Below are 17,676 nucleotides of genomic sequence, written 5' to 3' on the forward strand. Positions count from 1 at the left end.
GGAAAAAACCCTTACAAGGCATGGTCCAATTAGCCCCAAAAGGGAAAAATTCCTTCCCGACTCCGGATGGCAATCAGATAAAATCCCTGGATCAACATAGTTCTGCTAGGAGAGAATTTTTTCATCTTTTCTTTAACCACTTGAGGACCGCGATGTTAAACCCCCTTGTGACCAGGCCATTTTTTACTAAATGGTTCACTGCAGCTTTAAGGCCTCGCTGCAGGGCCGCACAACTCAGCACACAAGTGATTCCTCCCCCCCCCCTTTTATCCCCTTCCCCCAGTCAGTCTATCACAGCAATTATCTGTGATAGGCTTCAGTCTATCACAGTGGATCACTTCTGTGTCACCCAGGGGGACAGCCATGTCATATGGCTGTCCCCAGTACAGCACTGCCTTAGATCGCAGCGATGTACATACCCGTGTTTCCCCGAAAATAAGACACTGTCATATTAATTTTTGCTCCAAAAAGTGTGCTAGGACTTATTTTCAGGGGATGTCTTATATTGGCACTGCATGATATGTTTCATGCTGGACACCTCTTATTGCTGCTCATTGTAATGTCACAGTGCCAATCAGACACCTGTCATGTCATCCCTGCACACTGATGATACACCTGCTGTGTGCAAGGATGACATTACAAGTGCCTGATCGGCACTGCACGGTGTGTCCCCTTCTGTTCTCAGTGTGGCTGCTCTGTCCAGCCCCTTAGCCTGTGTTTTTGCTCCCCTGCATTGTGTCCCCCTCCCTTCCGACCTGTGTGGCCACACTGTCCAGCCCCCTAGCCTGTGTCTCTGCTCCCCTGCATTGTGCCCCCCTCCCTTCCGACCCCTGTGGCTGCTCTGCCCCGCCCCCTTGTCAGTGTCCCCAGCTCCCTGTGCAAGTTAAATGTAACGGCAGCCAGCGTGTCTTACTGTAGCCATGCTGCCCGGAGATCGCTGGCGTCCTCACTTCTCCCTCTAGTAACCGGCGCTTGTGTAGATGACGTCATCTACACAAGTGCCGGTTACTAGAGGGATAGAAGACAGGATGCCATCGATCTCCGGGCAGCATGGCTACAGTAAGACACGCTGGCTGCCGTTACATTTAACTTGCACAGGGATTGGGGGACACCGACAAGGGGGCAGGACAAAGCAGCCACAGGGGTCGGAAGGGAGGGGGGACACTTAATGCATGGGGAGAAGAGACACAGACAAGGAGGCGGGACAAAGCATCCACACGGGTCAGAAGGGGGGGGCACTTAAAATGGGAGTGGAGAGACAGTCTAGGGGGCAGGATATCATGTGTTCTGTGGCTGGGGATGTAATGTGGCTTTGGGGCTAGGTCTTATATTTGGAGGATGCCTTATATTCAGAGAATGAATGAAATTTCAGCTAGGCCTTATAATCAGAGGATGTCTTACTTTAGGGGAAAGACGGTAGTTATTAGACGGCAGTTTCGCCATCTAACAGTCTCCGAGTGGCGATTGCCGCTGGGAGACTGAAGGCGGAGCGGAGCTCCGTCATCTAACTGGAGATGTGCGTGCATCGGCTTGCACGCTCTCCTTCAATCCCCATAGGAAGCCATTCACGCCAATCGGTGTGGAGTGGTCCTGGGGCTGCCACCGCGTTCATGCTAAGTGGCGTGGAAAGGTCGGCAACAGATTAAAATAACTTCTCCACAATCTGTTATTGAAAAAGTATCCACTGGACCTCCACCACTGTGGACTGGCACCTCAAATAAGTATATAAGAATCTGGAGACGGTGGAGGGCAGAGCAGGTAGCAGTAGATGATGAACCACAAGGCTTACAAATTATTGACAGGGATCAGATTATGTGAAGTGAGCAATATTAAAGAAAAAGTTACGTTTGATGTGAGGGAGGGATGAGGTGATCTCTTTGGGGATGGGGGATTTGCTTCTTGAATCAGTTGTAAACTAGTATTTGAATGTAATGTGTTGATATTTGGTAATGATTGTCTTGCTACACTAATTGTATTGAAAAGTAGAAAAAGAAAGAATACTAGCCAACCCGCGTCGTAGCATACGCCGCATCTATCTATCTATCTATCTATCTATCTATCTAATAGAGTACGTGCCTCAACCTTGAAGCAAGAAGAAGTAGGCTTTCCGTGAGAAAATGTATGCGTGCTCAAACACCAAGTTTAACCCTAGCAAGTCTGGATTTGCAAATCCGGCCTAATTGGCTGGCTATTCATGAGGCAATGCTCATGCAAATATGCATTTGCTTTCGCATGCCAAACTATGCAGGGTCAAAAAACCAATACTGCAACAAAGTGCTCTCTCGCTGCCTGGGAACCACAACGGCACCCCGGAGTGGGAGGCTGGGTGGCGCAGCCGCTCCCCCCCCCCCCCCAAGCGTGGCCAGCACTGGGGAGAGCCGTTCGCACCCACCTCCTAATATTAAAAACAGCCACTTACCTTAACGTCCATTGGGTTCTGCTACATTCGCATAAATTTTGTCATGGAAAGCATTTTGTGCAGTTTTTATCCTTTGGAGGCAGGTGGTGGATGGCTTGCTCCGGTGGTGTGAACCCTGGAGTGAGTTCGCCTGTCCCCCCCCCCCCCCTCTGGAGTGCTGTATGTGAGCCAGCCCTGAGCTCTAAACCTCGGGGTGACCCATGCTTCTCTCCTTTCTCATGTGGTGCCCCCAAATTAATGCGCATGTAGCAGAACGCAATGGATGTTAAGGTAAGTGCCTGTTTTTAATATTGGGAGGTGGGTGCAGACGGCTCTCCCCGGCGCTGGCCACACTTGGGGGGGGGGGGTCATCCACGCCACCCAGCCTCCCCCTCCGGGGTGCCGCTGTGGTTTCCAGGCAGTGAGAGAGCCTGGGACCCTGCGGTCCCCCCAGTTGTATAAAAAGGGGGCATTGGGAATCCTCCCCGTGGCGCTCCTGGAGGCCTGGAGCACACCAAAAACTGCTAGCAGACCCGCAAAATGCTAGCAGATTTTGAAACGCTTTTTCTTATTTTTCTGTAGCATTTCACCTAGCATTTTGCGGTTTTGTAAAGCGGTTTTGGTGTAGTAGATTTCATATATTGTTACAGTAAAGCTGTTACTGAACAGCTTCTGTAACAAAAACGCCTGCAAAACCGCTCTGAACTGCCGTTTTTCAGAGCGGTTTGCGTTTTTCCTATACTTTACATTGGAGGCAGAAACGCCTCCGCAATCCAAAAAATGCCTCACCTCGGGAGGATGCGTTTCAGCAAAACGCCTCCCGCTCTGGTGTGCACCAGCCCATTGAAATACATTACCCAAGCGTATCCGCAGCCGCAAGTGGATCGCAAAACGCTGCTGAACCGCTCTGGTGTGCACTAAGCCGGATAGTGCTAATGTAGCATGTAGCAGGGTGAATGCTTTGTGGTATTGGTTTGTGCATGCATTTGCATGAGCATTGCCTCATGAATAGCCAATTAGGCCAGATTTGCAATGTCAGACTTGCTAGGGTAAGGCCTCTTTTCCATGGACTGTGAATAGGCAGTGAAATGCCTCTCAAACTCTCACAACTGCTCACTGCTGCCTGGTAACTGCTCACTGCTGCCTGGTATCTGCTCACTGCTGCCTGGTAAATGCTTGTTGCTGCCTGGTAACTGCTTGTTGCTGCCTGGTATCTGCTCACTGCTGCCTGGTAACTGCTTGTTGCTGCCTGGTATCTGCTCACTGCTGCCTGGTAACTGCTTGCTGAGCACACAGCTCAACAGTCCGTGGAAAAGAGGCCTTAAACTTGGTGTTTGAACACGCATACATTTTCTCATGCAAAATACTTCTTCTTCTTGTTTGAAGGTTGAGGCACTTAGTCTATTATATATATAGATATAAAAAAAGAAGAAAGGGTCTCAAAAAGTAGGGGAAACAGTACTCAAAATATTTTGAATATTTTCTTCCTTGCTGTTGGTTTAAAAGGCATTACAAAGTGACATTTTTAAGGTGACAAAAGGCAAAACAAAGCATAGAAACTGGGGCCATATGCAATTCACTTCTCCTCTGGAGTTTTCTCCTATTTCTCCTATATTTTTACAACTTGCCATAAAATGCCTTTGAAATCACCAGCAAGCAAGAAATTACTCAAAATAAATATAATAGTACTTTTTCACCAACTTTTGGGTACTTTTTCAATGGTAAAATGCCGAAAATGCAGTTTACAGAGAAGATGAAAATTATCTCCTAGGAGATAACTCGGGTGGAAAAATTAATTGCATATGGGCTAAGATGTGAAAACAACACCCAGGAGAAAACTCAGGAGAAAAAGTTAATTGCATATGGACTAAGGTGTGAAAACATCTTCTGTGAGATCACTTAGGATAAATGCCAATTGAATAGGGGCCTTTATCGTTGGGGGTTTTAAATGTGGTACTCTGTGAGTTGGATACTCAAAATAATCTTATATTTGGTGCAAACAGCTAAGATAAGAAAGTGATTCTCACTGTTTACATGCCTGCATAACAACATCTTAACAGTTTCTCCATTGATTTTAATGGGAGTTTTTTGTCCTTATTACATAACATTTGAAACATGTTTCTAGAGCACAATGCTGGTCTAAACCGAGATCTGTCTGTACCCATAACTGTACACAAAGGATCACAAAGATTGGATCTAGCCTACAAAAGGTTTTCTATGCTTATTTTTCCCCCCCTCTTTTAATACAAAGTTAAAAGAGCCCAAATATGCTTCTACGCCTAGTTCACACTTTTCATAATGCTATGTGTGATTTAAAAAATAAATACATAAATAATAATGTCCCTCTTATTTGCAAACCTTACCAATAAAATACCTTAAAAGCTCCAACCATGCAAGAAAATACTCACAATAAGTTTGATATTACCGCTTATCTACTTTTTAGAATTTTTCCAAGTGCCAGGTCATGAAAAATTATTTGTAGATAACATGAAACATGATCTCATGAGAGAAAACTCAAGAAAAAAGTTAATTGGATGAGGGCCGTAGTGTGAACCAGCCCACAGTACAAGTACAAGTACTAGGATTTTAAAACTACAAACGAATACTTAATGCAAAGTTTCATTCATTAGATCTCCTCTTGGAACAAATCTCTGGTGTAAATTCAGAACTTCCTTTGTCTAGCTTTCTGTTCTCCTTATTTCTTTTTTCCCTTTTGTACTCTGCAGTCTGCATGGCAAAACTCTGCAGTGCAGGAACATTTCTAACCGCTTGTATTAAATTGTGCAGCAATTTCATCTTTATAAAATATGGTTTGGTAAATACAGTATAACACCGAGAACAGCCTTTCTTCATCCTTGAATGGTGCTCAGCAGCAGAAGCTGCATAAATATCAAGTGTAACTTTGTTTTTCCATATCACATTACCCTGGACAGCTTTAACATCATCTTGTATGCCCAGCTAGTTACTAATTAAGCTGTTTTTAATAAGCACATCAATACTATGAGTGCACACAATATGGAGTTTGCTGTATATTATGCACATAAATGCTGCACTAAAAGGTCACTGGAATGGCTTAGTTATTTCATTGGCTTGTATTAACAACTATTGAAATTAACTACACTGCTGCCAGCCAGCTGCACACCACTGACATTAAGGGGCAGATTGTGTATCCAGAAGCAATGGAAATGCATGGCGAGATGAAAATGTTTAATGACTTTCATAATTGTACAAGAGTTGGTTGTATTATTAGAATTCTGATGTGCCGTGCTTTCACTTTAGAATAAAGTGCCTCATATAGGAGTACTTCAGGAAGTAAAGTGACTTGCCTGGAGAAAACATTTTCATCCTTCATTTCCCATCCAGCACTGAACAAACAGCAGATGGATGACGATGCCTTGCTATAAGCAGATAAGTCCTGTGTCTTTTAATAGCGTACATACATATTCATATTGGTAAATTCACAATACAGGTGGTCAACTTTTCCTAATTCCTACATCATTTCTGAATTCAAGCAGAAGCATGTGATTAATTAAGTCTCTGACTGGCTAGTCACAATCACTGCTGCTTGAATAAGTCTCTGCTTGTTTCAGAGACAGTTGAGCTGAATAGGTGAAAACATTTGCAGGATTTGGAAGGTATCACATCTGAACATCATTCAATGGGTTAACAGTCAGACTCAGGAAAGAAGCCCCAAAACAACCTTGCTATTGAAAAATGGGAGAAGTTACCTATTTTAACCCCCCCCCCCCCAAAAAAAAAGGTTTAAAGAAATGTTGGTCAAATTAAAAGGCTATTCTAATGACCTTAAACACTTCCTCACACTAATGCATTTTTGTTTTCCCTCTTGTGTGGTTTGATGCCATTTTGATCTTTTAACATGGATCCATGAAGGGGGCAGGAGATTTATAAGAGATTTTCCTAAAAAAGGAGAGTGCCATGTGGTGCCTGGTAATTTGGGTGCTGCCATAGACTGTACTGATAATTTGCTGCAACAGTGGCAACTAGTGTATTAATGGGGCGCCTGACTTATATTTGTTATTAATGTGCAGGAAGTGACAAGTTGTGTTTGGCGTAGAGTAGGGGGAGGATTAGCATTAGGTGTAGGTAAAGGAAGGGTTAGTGTGATAGGCAACGCAGGTTAGGTAAAGCTTTACTAGAATATTGGCAGTATTGCCGATTCTACTAACTGCTTCACCTGGCACCCACATTTTCCGGTGCCCTTTTCCCATGTATGCCCTTGAAGTTGCTTTCAAAAATAATAATACGAAATAAAACCTACTTTCTATTTGAAATTATGTTGAAAATCAGGTATGATATGTTCCAGGAAAAAGGCTTAAAACAGGAAAACAAGGAGGAGAAGGAAGGATGCATGCAAGAGTTACCCATGGTGAATTCTTTTTTTTATTTTATTTTTAACATTTAATGTAGTAGGCACCTAAAGGAAGATGGGTAGATGATGAAGCACACCTAGAAGGGTTAAAGACAACAGGCTTGTGAGAGAAAATACACGTGTATGAAAGGCAAGCAGCGCTGCTGCTTAATGTCTGGTGTAATTTGCAGGATTTGAAAAAACAGTAGTATCTTCACTATTCACGTAAGCGAATAGCACATGTAGCCGGGAGGCAATGTGATTGCATGCTACACTGAGTTTTAGCGACTTATACACAGATTCATCTGAAGAGCATGAAGGAATGTTGAACCTGGAATGTGAAGTCACAGGAAGCAGAGGACACAGTCTTAAAATGAGGTCCACCTGTGATGTGCGTCCCCTTCCATTGGTGACTTACTTGGAATGAATAACAAAAACCAACTAGTAAGAAGTTAGAATAAATAGACATATGTAGAGATAAGACTATTTGCTCACAATTCAATTATTGGGTTAAACCCACTTTATTAGGTATGTGAAGTCTACAAGCCAGTAAAAACACAATATGAGAACTTCATATCATGTTTGCTGGCATTAAGACACTATAAACCCCATGAAATGGATATAACCTGAGAAATACACAACTAAAGTCTACTAGTCTGCTAGGACAACCACCACTAAACACACACATATACAGGCACGCACATATTTGGAGACCACTTAGTACTTACATATTTTGCAGTCTATAGAATATATATATATACTGTATATATATATATATATATATATATATATATATATATATATATATATATATATATATATATATATATATATATATATACACACACTGAACATGATCCCAATTGCAAGCAAGCTTTCTATAAAAAAAACACAAACCCGCTACAGTTTTGCATGCTCCCGTGACATCACCCTTACTGTCTTACGTACATGGCTGCAATCTCCAAATGTGCTACAGGGTACTGAAAATGAAATAAGCAGACTGACAACTTCAATAACAAGTATGAATAATGCATCAGCTTTGGTTTTGCTTCTTCTGTTTACTTTAATAACGCAATTGTTGAATAACTATAAAAATGAAAGGTTTAAAACATAAACAATTTATACAACACTATCTAGCAATTTCTCAATTTAGTGCTAAAATTATATAGTAGCATTGACAAAGTATTATTGATTCTATGTATCATTCACACTATAGAGTTTTTTTCTATTGTCTCTTATTCATGTTGGTATCTATATTTTTTATCACCACTTTAGCACTATCACACAGTTCTTACATACTGTACATTTTACAAGCATTTCAAAAGGTTATTACAGGCTTTGTACTTTGTATTGTCTCTATCAATCTGGAGAGTTAGTAAGCTTAGCTATGAAAAATAAAAAGAAACATTTTAATTCTTAGACAATGCAAGTGACAACATTCATGTTTTCCTGGACTCAATCTTGTGCAAAAAATAAAATAAAAAAGACTAACTACCTATCTTGGTGCCCCCTAGTAAAACTTTGATGGGTTTCGTCAAGTCGACACCCCTTTCCCCATCTCCCTTTGTAGTCCCTCACCTGGGACCCATTTGCCATTAAAATATAACCAGTGATGCCATCATGATCCCAACACTTAAAGAGGAACTCCAGTAAAAATAATATAATAAAAAAAGTGCTTCATTTTTACAATAATTACAGTATGTATAAATGATTTAGTCAGTGTTTGGTCATTGTAAAATCTTCCCTCTCCCTGATTTACATTCTGACACTTATTACATGGTGACATTTTTACTGTGGGCAGGTTATGTAGCTGCTGCTAGCTGTTTTGGCCTTTGGAGACAGCTGTAAACTGCTATTTCCTGTCTGTGAACATTGTTACATTGTGGCAAACTGTCAAAAGTACTGCTGTCCTCAGAGCTTCTTGTGGGAGGGGTTTCACCACAATATCAGCTATACAGCGCCTCCTGATGGTCTGTTTGTGAAAAGCAATAGATTTCTCATGTAAAAGGGGTATCAGCTACTGATTGGGATAAAGTTAAATTCTTGGTTGGAGTTTCTCTTTAACCTCCCTGGCGGTTTATTAAAATCCGCCAGGGGGCAGCAAATACGTTTTTTTCTTTTTTTTTCTTTTTCATGTAGCGAGACAATGTCTCGCTACATGATAGCCGCTGCTGAGCGGCATCCCCCCAGCCCCTCCGATCGCCGATCAAGAGATCCCGTTCAAAGAACGGGATCTCTTAGATGGCTTCCCCCGTCGCCATGGCGACGGGGCGGGATGACGTCACCGACATCGTGATGTCAAAGGGGAATCCGATCCAACCCACGGCGCTGCCTGGCACTGATTGGCCAGGCAGCGCACGGGGTCTGGGGGGGGGCGGCTGCGGCGACGCGTATAGCGGCGGATCGGCGGGTAGCGGCGGCGATCGGAGGTTACATGCAGCTAGCAAAGTGCTAGCTGTGTGTAACAAAAAAAAAATTATGCAAATCGGCCCAGCGGGGCCTGAGCGGTGCCTCCCGGCGGCATAGCCCGAACTCAGTTCGGGCTTACCGCCAGGGAGGTTAAGTGTGGCCACAACAACACCTGATCTGGAAGATAAATATCTGAGGGTATGTAGATGGGGCCCCTCAAAGCTGTAGACCCCCTGTGCAATTGCAGGGGCTGCTCCCCATAGTTACAACCCTGGTAATAATTAACATGCACTATAGGCAGTCCCATCAAGTGGACCGTCTTGTGAGGAATACTAGCCTGAAAAGTCATTATCATGGTATGGCCACCATCACCCCTGTTATTATGCAACTTGATGTGCATGCCATGCTTCAGGAAAAGCATAGACGAAGTTGCCTTCCGGGTGTATGAGCGCTAAAGGTGGCCACTAACAATCCAATTTCTAGCGAAAAATCGCTCGAGTGATTAGAAATTCTGATCGGAAGTGAAATCGTTCACTACAAACCAATCTTTGCTTCCTATCTATGACAACCAACAAGAAAATTCAAATTTTGGTTCAACGAAAATCCAATCAGACGATGTTTTTATAATCGTTTGTAATTGATTGTGCCCATCAACAGAGATTATTCACAACCAATCCGATCAGAATTTCTGATCGCTCTAACGATTTTTTGCTAGAAATTGGACCGTTAGTGGCCACCCTAAGGGTTATACAACAAGACATGGTCACTGTTTTGCTTTGCTCTAGTTCAGTCACACTAAGTAGGGCAGCATTGCACATAAAAAAAAATCTGATAACACATTGCATGGCAGCACAAGCATAGCAGTGGGAACATACATTAATGTGTATACAATGCATGCTGTCCTTGCAGGGGTGGTTCCTCCATGAAGCAACGTGAATCACATGCTACAAGGTGGCAACAATTAGAGGGCGGCAAGAGGCACCTCCCCTCCCAAAATGCCTTCCTACCTACTTGCACTCTTCGTCTCCCCCTCCCTAGATGTGCAGTGCCGCTTCACTCACCTACTTTCAGCATTTCAGTGATGGGATCTCTATCCGCCCGTCTAGCATCCTGTATCCATGGCTACAGCAGTGCCGCATGAGACCTGTTACATGTTGGTGGGTCACATAAGGTGCCGCTGTAGTCAGAGAGGAAGCAGGACTTCATGTGTGGCTGGTACCCAGCAACCTGGGGATCAGATCCGGGATGCTGCTGGCCAGCAAGGAGGAGATGCTGCCTTGGAGGAAGAAGAGGGAGGTAGGCATATTGCCAGTACCTGCAATGCACAGTCTGATGTGTCTCTCCTCTCCGTTCCAGCTTTGCACACACACAAACACATGTCAGGGAGGTCTCCGCACAATGTATTGCTTCAGGCAGCAAAAGGTCTAGGACTGGCCTTGTGTCTTTGTAGACAGCAAAATATGTGTGAACGATCCCTAAATATGAACTCCAAAATTAAAGGACAACTGTAATGAGAGGGGTATGGAGGGTGCCATATTTATTTCCTGTTGATCAATACCAGTTGTCTGGCTATCCTGCTGATCCTCTGCCTCTAATACTTTTAGCCATAGACGCTGAACAAGCATGCAGCAGATCAAGTGTTTCTGACATTATTGTCAGATCTGACTAGATTAGCTGCATGCTTATTTCTGGTGTTATTCAGAATCGACTGTATCCAGATAGATCAGCAGGACTGCCAGGCAACTTGTATTGTTTAACAGGAAATCAATATAGCTGCTTCCATATACCTCTCAGTATAGTTGTTCTTTAATAAAAGTATGTCCACATTGCAGTTGACGGGGTTTCTTTATACCTTGACATGTTTTCTTCCTTGCTTATAATATGCAGAAGCTTGAATCTGCATGTCTGCTATAAGAAACACTGACCCTTATTCAAGTTACTTTCCTTGAGTTTTCTCCTACATGATAATTTTAAACTTGTCAATAAAATACCTATTTGAAAAATCAGGTGAAAAGGTGGATTGCATATGGCCCACTGACCCTTATTCAATTCACTTTCCTTGAGTTTTCTCCTAGGGTAGATTTTCTCACCTTATCAGTAAAATTGCTTTTAAGCCACCAGCAAGCAAGAAAACACTTAAAATGATTTTGGCAGTACATTTTCACCTACTTTTTGGTACATTTTTAATTGCAGAGTGCAAACAGAAAATGAAAAATAACTCCTTGGGAGAATACTTAGGAGTAAAAGCGATGATAATAATAATAGTCACTGGCCCATATGCAATTAACTTTTTCTCCTGAGTTTTCTCCTGGGTGATATTTTTAAATTTGTCAATAAAATGCATTTTAAGCCATCAGAAAGCAAGAAAATGCTCGAAATAATTGTGATAGTACTTTTTCATTTACTTTTTAGTACTTTTTTAGTTGAAAAGTGCTGAAAAGTTATTTTAATTTGAAGATGAAAAATTACCTCCTAGGAGAAAACTCAGGTGAAAAAGTGAATTGCATATGGCCCACTGTGTATTACGAAGAAATCTTAAATGAGCTTTCAAGGGGCTTTTTCATACCCTCTGCTGCGCAAATAACAATAAGTAGTAGCTCCCTTTAGGCCTGAACGATTTTAGGAAAAGATTGAATTGAGCGATTTCTGTCCGAAATCGCGATTTCAATTCGATTCACGATTTTTTTTCAAATCAATGCTTTGTCCTCCCTGTGCCTGTTTGTTTCCCCCCCCTCTGTCTCTCTGTGCCCACTCCATGCCTCCTCTGTGCCCACTTTGTCTCCTCTGTGTTTGTGCTGCGTTTTTATGTGACCCCTCTTTGCCCATTTCGTGCCTCCTCTGTGCCCGCTCTTCGTCTCTCTGTGCCCACTCTGCGTCTTTGCCCGCTCTGTCTCCTCTGTGCTAGCTCCACGTTTCTATGTGCCCCCTCTGTGCCTCTTCCGTGCCTCCTCTGCATCTTTCTGTGCCCGCTCTGCGTTTCTATGTGCCCCACTGTGGCCGTTCCTTTTGTATCTCTTTGTGCCCTCTGTGTCTGTGCCCCCTCTGCATCTCTGTGCCCCTTCTGTGCTCTCTCTGCGTTTCTGTGTGCCCCCTATGGGTCTTTGTGCCCTCACTGTGCCTCCTCAGTGCCCACTCTGCATCTCTGTGCCTGCTCTGTCTCCTCTGTGCTCGCTCTGCATTTCTATATGCCCCCTCTGTGCCTGCTCAGAGTCTCTTTGTGCCCTCTCCATTCCCGCTCTGCTTCTCTCTCTATGCCCGCTCTCTCTCTCTCTGCAAACAGCTCAGATTCTACCAATCGCTGGCTGGCTCTACTTTGTGTGACGGCGGCAGCAGTAGGCGGAGCTGTCTAAGTATAGAGCAGCGCAGCTTCAGCCAGTGATGACCCTCGTGACGTATGATGGCGCAACAGTGGGCGGAGCCATACTGAGCAGCCGGGGAGGATGCTGCGGAAAATCGCAGCTAATGATGATCTCTACATCATCTTGGCAAGTACCGCGGTTTTGATTTAAAACCGCAAAACCGTTCAGCCCTAGCTCTCCTACATACAGTATATTGTATAAATGCAACAGTAAATTGCAAATCAAAATTCACCTACATCATGATCTGTTCCACTTTCTTAATTCTTAATGTAACTTCATGTACAAAGGTACAGCTGCAGAATTCACTTGCACTTGTCTAATGGGCACTTTTGGAGCCACAGTAACACTGGAAAGAAAAAGTAGCTAAAAGTTCCTATACACACACATAATAATGGTTGCCCATAGGAGTCAGGACCGCACAATAATAGTTGCCTACAGGAAACTTATAGACACATTGCTTTGTTACAGCTGAACAGTGAATGCTGCTGCTATGGTGAGGAGAGACTACAGGGTGGCATAAGATTTAAGACAAAGACAGAGTCAAAGCGCCAGAGCTGCAGCCACTAGGAAGCTGCTCTACAGGTAGTAGAAGTGTTAGGGAGACTTGCCTAAGGTCTCCTACTAAATTGGTGCTGGTTTACTGAACCGGGAGAGCCAAGATTCGAACCCTGGTCTCCTGTGTCAGTGGCAGAGCCCTTAACCATTACACCATCCAGCCACTTTAATGGCTTATAGCATGCGGGTAAGGATGGAACTATATGCTCATTAATTGGTGATGATTAGATCCGGTTTGCCAGATTTCTATAGCAACTTCAGGGTACAACTGTACAAGGTACAAGATCAGATCATCAAATGTTTATTAAAATTTGGCTAAACAAAAAAAAAACAATCCCATCCACCACCAATCAAACATAATAACAGATCTATTAATGACTGAAACTCAACATACAGGCAGAGATCACAAGATCACTAGTAGATCTATAAATTTAGAACTAAAATCCCACATACAAGCAGATATCATCAGATCATCAGAATACCTATACATTTCTTAGTCACCTGCAAGTATTTGATAGTTATCCAGGTAGAACTTCAAGATGAGAGCAATCCGTAATTATGTAATTATGAGACTCTTAAAGGATACCCAAGCCAAAGTGGTCAATTAAAATGAAGGCTACTTTGATGTGTAGGCATGAATGCTGAGACTTACTGCGGATCACTCCAGTGCTGCTCCATTATGCTGTAAAAAGCCCCATTGGCAGCGGTGACTTGGCGGAGTTGACAACCTTTAACCCAGAGATACTCAGCTATGCATGCACACTATATTTGATCCAATCCTCTTGTATTGTGACCTGGATGGGAGTGCATGTGCCGGGAACACAAGAGCCAGGGAAGCATGGTCACAAGAGGGTAGTGATGATCATAATCGCTACTTATGATTATGCAAAATTTCAAGTAAAATTTCACAATGATGGCCATACACAATTATGATTAGGAAATTCAATTGTTTTCACATAATCCATTTGCAATTTTGCGTAATTATATGTAATTTTGTGCAAAACCTCCATGAATACTATCATTGCCTAAATTAATGTGTATGTTAAGGGGAATAGTTGGGGGAAAATCATTTTTCAAAAACACCTTGTAGCTTGAGTAAAACTTTGCAGCGTTTAAGCACTGTTTTTCCATTTAATTTTTAAAATTGTCTTTCTCAAAAACTGCAAGGTCTTTTTGAAATATTCTTTTTCTGCCTTGTTCCCACTATTCTCCTTAATATACGTAGGAATTTTTGTGATGATCGCTTGTATGGGGGCTTTGCTATTAACCACTAAAGTGGGCACAAAATTACACAAAAATTACAAAAAAATATGCGTAATTGCAAAATTATTTTTCCTGATTACGGTTACAAACAACATTAATAATGATTTTTTTACCAAAATTTTGCATTATGACTTTGCATCTTAATTGTGAATTACAATGTGAAATTACAATTATGCAAAATCTGCACAGCCTAGTATGCCCAGGTTAAAGGTTGGTGAATCAGCCAAGTTGCCCCTGCTAATGGGGCCTTTTGCAGCAGGACAGAGCAGCACAGGAGTGATCAAGAGGAGCGGTAAGCTCAGCAATCATGCCCACACATCACTGTAACCTCCAGTTTAACAGAACACTTCAGCTCGGGTATCCCTTAAGTAAACCTGTGAGATAGAAAGGGTTAAACACTTACCACACAAGTAGGGAGGCTCTGGGTGGATCAGGGTGATCTTCTTCTAACCTTCTGTTGCTGCCCAATTCTTCTTTTGGTTTTGCTTCAGGTACACTTTAAAGTTATATCCTATTTCACAAGCTACACATTTATTTCTGCTTACTGAAAGAGTACTGTTCTCTCTACCAAGGGAAATATTAAATAATCTTAACTAGTTTCAAATAACTGATGTTAAAATGTATTTATTTAAAAATGTTTCTTTATGCTGGAACTTTTTTTGCAAAATGACTAAGTCACAGAAAGAGTCATTTCCCATTCTGAAACCTCCACATACCGGAATCTTTCTAAGAGATGTCTGAATAACACCCACACAGGTGGCGTCCATTGATCTTGTTCCCCCAAACAGCACTAAAGACTATTCAAAGAATCATTAGTAACTTTGGCTACTAAATACATAATGAGATCTGAAAACCGAGGAAGCCATTTAAAAATCCCAGCACAGCAGTAAACAGCTGTTCCCGACATATCAGATGATGCCTTAAAAAACTGCCAATTTCACAACCGCCCAACTACCTCAAGGTGTTTTGCACCGCACAGCATGTAAGCAGTTATAAATGTCTTATATATCTCTGCATCTTCTGTATGTATTGCCCAAGAGTATCATTCTACCTTCAACACAGGAACAAAGCAATATAATTAAAACCTCTTTGGCACATGTGTTTATTTTTGAAGCTTTGCCTGTTGAGGTGGCCATAGGCAGGATCAGTGTTTTTTAAAGAAATTGAACTATTTGACCATTTCTGAGAGTGATCTATGTATTCCCACCTAGGTGATTGACTTTGGACAGTAAAATCAATCAAACAGGGGGTGGGAGTACATTTTGTTTTCAGTGGCAGGCTGACTACCACACAACTTTATTTTGTTTCAAGTAATATTAAACTCAGGGCAGCAGTTTCTTTGGATGTTGACCAGATTTCTTCATTAGAAATTTTCAAGATTGAGTGGTGAAATATACTGAGGTCTTCATTCAAGTGTCACCTACCAATATTACCATTGCAGTCTCCACTCATTTACCAATGATGTGCCTTCCAGCTACTGTATTTTTTGTCCTGATCTATATGAAGTTAAGTAATGTGCAAAGTAAGCAAGATGGAGATGACAATAAATATATCTAAAAGTGTCAAAATGACCATTAATTCATAAAAGCAGAACAAATTTAAAAAAATCACACCACACACATCAGACAGATAATAAGGGACTCAACAAACGTACATCAATACAGGTAAATCAAAAAAGTAAATTCTAATGTGATTCATGTCTATTTATCAAAACTGTTCTTAAAGCGGAATATAACCCTGCATTTCAACTTTGCTCTAAAATATTATTTACAGCATATTATATGCAAAAAGCATTTTTTTACTAGACCAGCATTGGAAGGGTTAAACACAGAGGTTTAAAGTTCCGTGTAGAGATATGCAGAAGTTCAGATGGCTACATTCTATTTAGTTATATGTATCTATTGATAAATGTTATACACTCTTTGGCTGTCCTCCAAGCTCCTTCTCAGTCAGAGAGATGAGTCACATTCAACACTTAGATACATTTATGTAAACAAAATGTATCTATTTCAGCTTCGGATGCGTCTGCAGAAATCTCCAGGAACTTTAAAGCCCTGTGTAACCCTTCCAATGCTGGTCTAGTAAAAAAAAAAATGCTGGTTGCATATAATATACTGTAAATAATGTTTTAGAGCAAAGTTGAAATGCAGGGTTATATTCCGCTTTAAAGACTAGTGCTATAAGGAATATCTTCCTAAGTAGAGAAAGCCAGTGCACATAAACTATGTGCATTATTCTCCCAATTACTGTGTTTATGCATGGATGGAAAAACAGGCATGAAATATGCCGATTCGACCAATCTCCCAGGAACTGCTTTGACATTAATTGATAGTAATGAAAGCCTCACTAATCTCCAACCTAGTGACATAGCATTGGGGCCCTGAACTGTCACTTAAAGTGAACCTCCGGACTAAAAATCTACTCAGCAGCACTGAAAAGGATTGGTGTTTCTTTAACAGTTTCACAGCATCAGAACTTTGTTTTTCTTACCAAAGCATCATTTTTAGCTGCATTTTTACCTAAGCCCCACCCATCAAAGAAAAAAAGCCAGTTTTTTTCCCCTGATGCTGTGCAGAGCATGATGGGATTTCCTATGTTGTTACTCACGTTGCCTAGCAACTGGGAGAGGTGCTCAGGACACAGGACAGTTGGAACTGTGTCTCATGCTCCCTGTCACCTCCTTTCAACCAAAAAGATGGCTGCCATCATGAAATCAAACATTTGCCTGTTCTTTTAAAACAGGGTGGGTAAGAGATTATATTACCTATCTAACTAATGTAACTTAATGACAGTATGTTTGTTTAGGCTGAAGTTCCTCTTAAGGAATCAAGTCCTGATCCCTGCCGGATGGCAGCCCACATACATGTGCAGTGTTCTCCCCAGGCTCTTTTAGCCGGGTTTGCCACCCAGCTGGGATCGGCTCGCCTCATCCTCCTCAATGCTGTAAGCAGTTGCACCAACCCTGCATTTTCCCCCATTGCACGCCACCCAGCTACTTTTTCATGCCACCAGGCTGGAAAAAATGTCTGGGGAGAACACTGATATGTAAGAGGATTTAGTAACACATCACACATCACACATCACACAGACATTGATGGTTTAAGCCAGTGAAAAGGGAACAAATATCAGTCTGAAAAATTATTTGATAATTTGTCCATTCCCTTATGGTCAAACTCTCACCCCAACAGTACTTGACAGGTGTTTTTTTTTTTACAGCACATACAGATAGTAATGGAATTTGCTGCTGAAGCCAACTGGCCCTTGGCATTTGTGAACCAGCATATTCTGATGTTAATACATGTGAATGCCATGGAAAACTCCAT

The 17,676-nt window shown here is 42.0% G+C and overlaps 1 protein-coding gene and 1 long non-coding RNA gene across 3 annotated transcripts in view; one reads left to right on the forward strand and one right to left on the reverse strand.

Annotated features, from left to right (window-relative positions):
• The window catches only part of CSMD2 (CUB and Sushi multiple domains 2), a 1,291,405-nt gene that overhangs the window by 1,009,222 nt on the left and 264,507 nt on the right, over positions 1-17,676 (reverse strand). The gene's annotated exons all lie outside the window — the stretch shown is intronic.
• LOC137544340 (uncharacterized) overlaps positions 15,297-17,676 on the forward strand; it is a 28,614-nt gene continuing 26,234 nt past the window's right edge. The window contains exon 1 of the long non-coding RNA XR_011025822.1: positions 15,297-15,335. This is a non-coding gene — a long non-coding RNA (uncharacterized lncRNA). The remainder of the gene's footprint in view (positions 15,336-17,676) is intronic.

This window comes from Hyperolius riggenbachi, chromosome 2 (genome assembly GCF_040937935.1).
Source record: "Hyperolius riggenbachi isolate aHypRig1 chromosome 2, aHypRig1.pri, whole genome shotgun sequence".
Lineage (NCBI taxonomy): Eukaryota > Metazoa > Chordata > Amphibia > Anura > Hyperoliidae > Hyperolius > Hyperolius riggenbachi.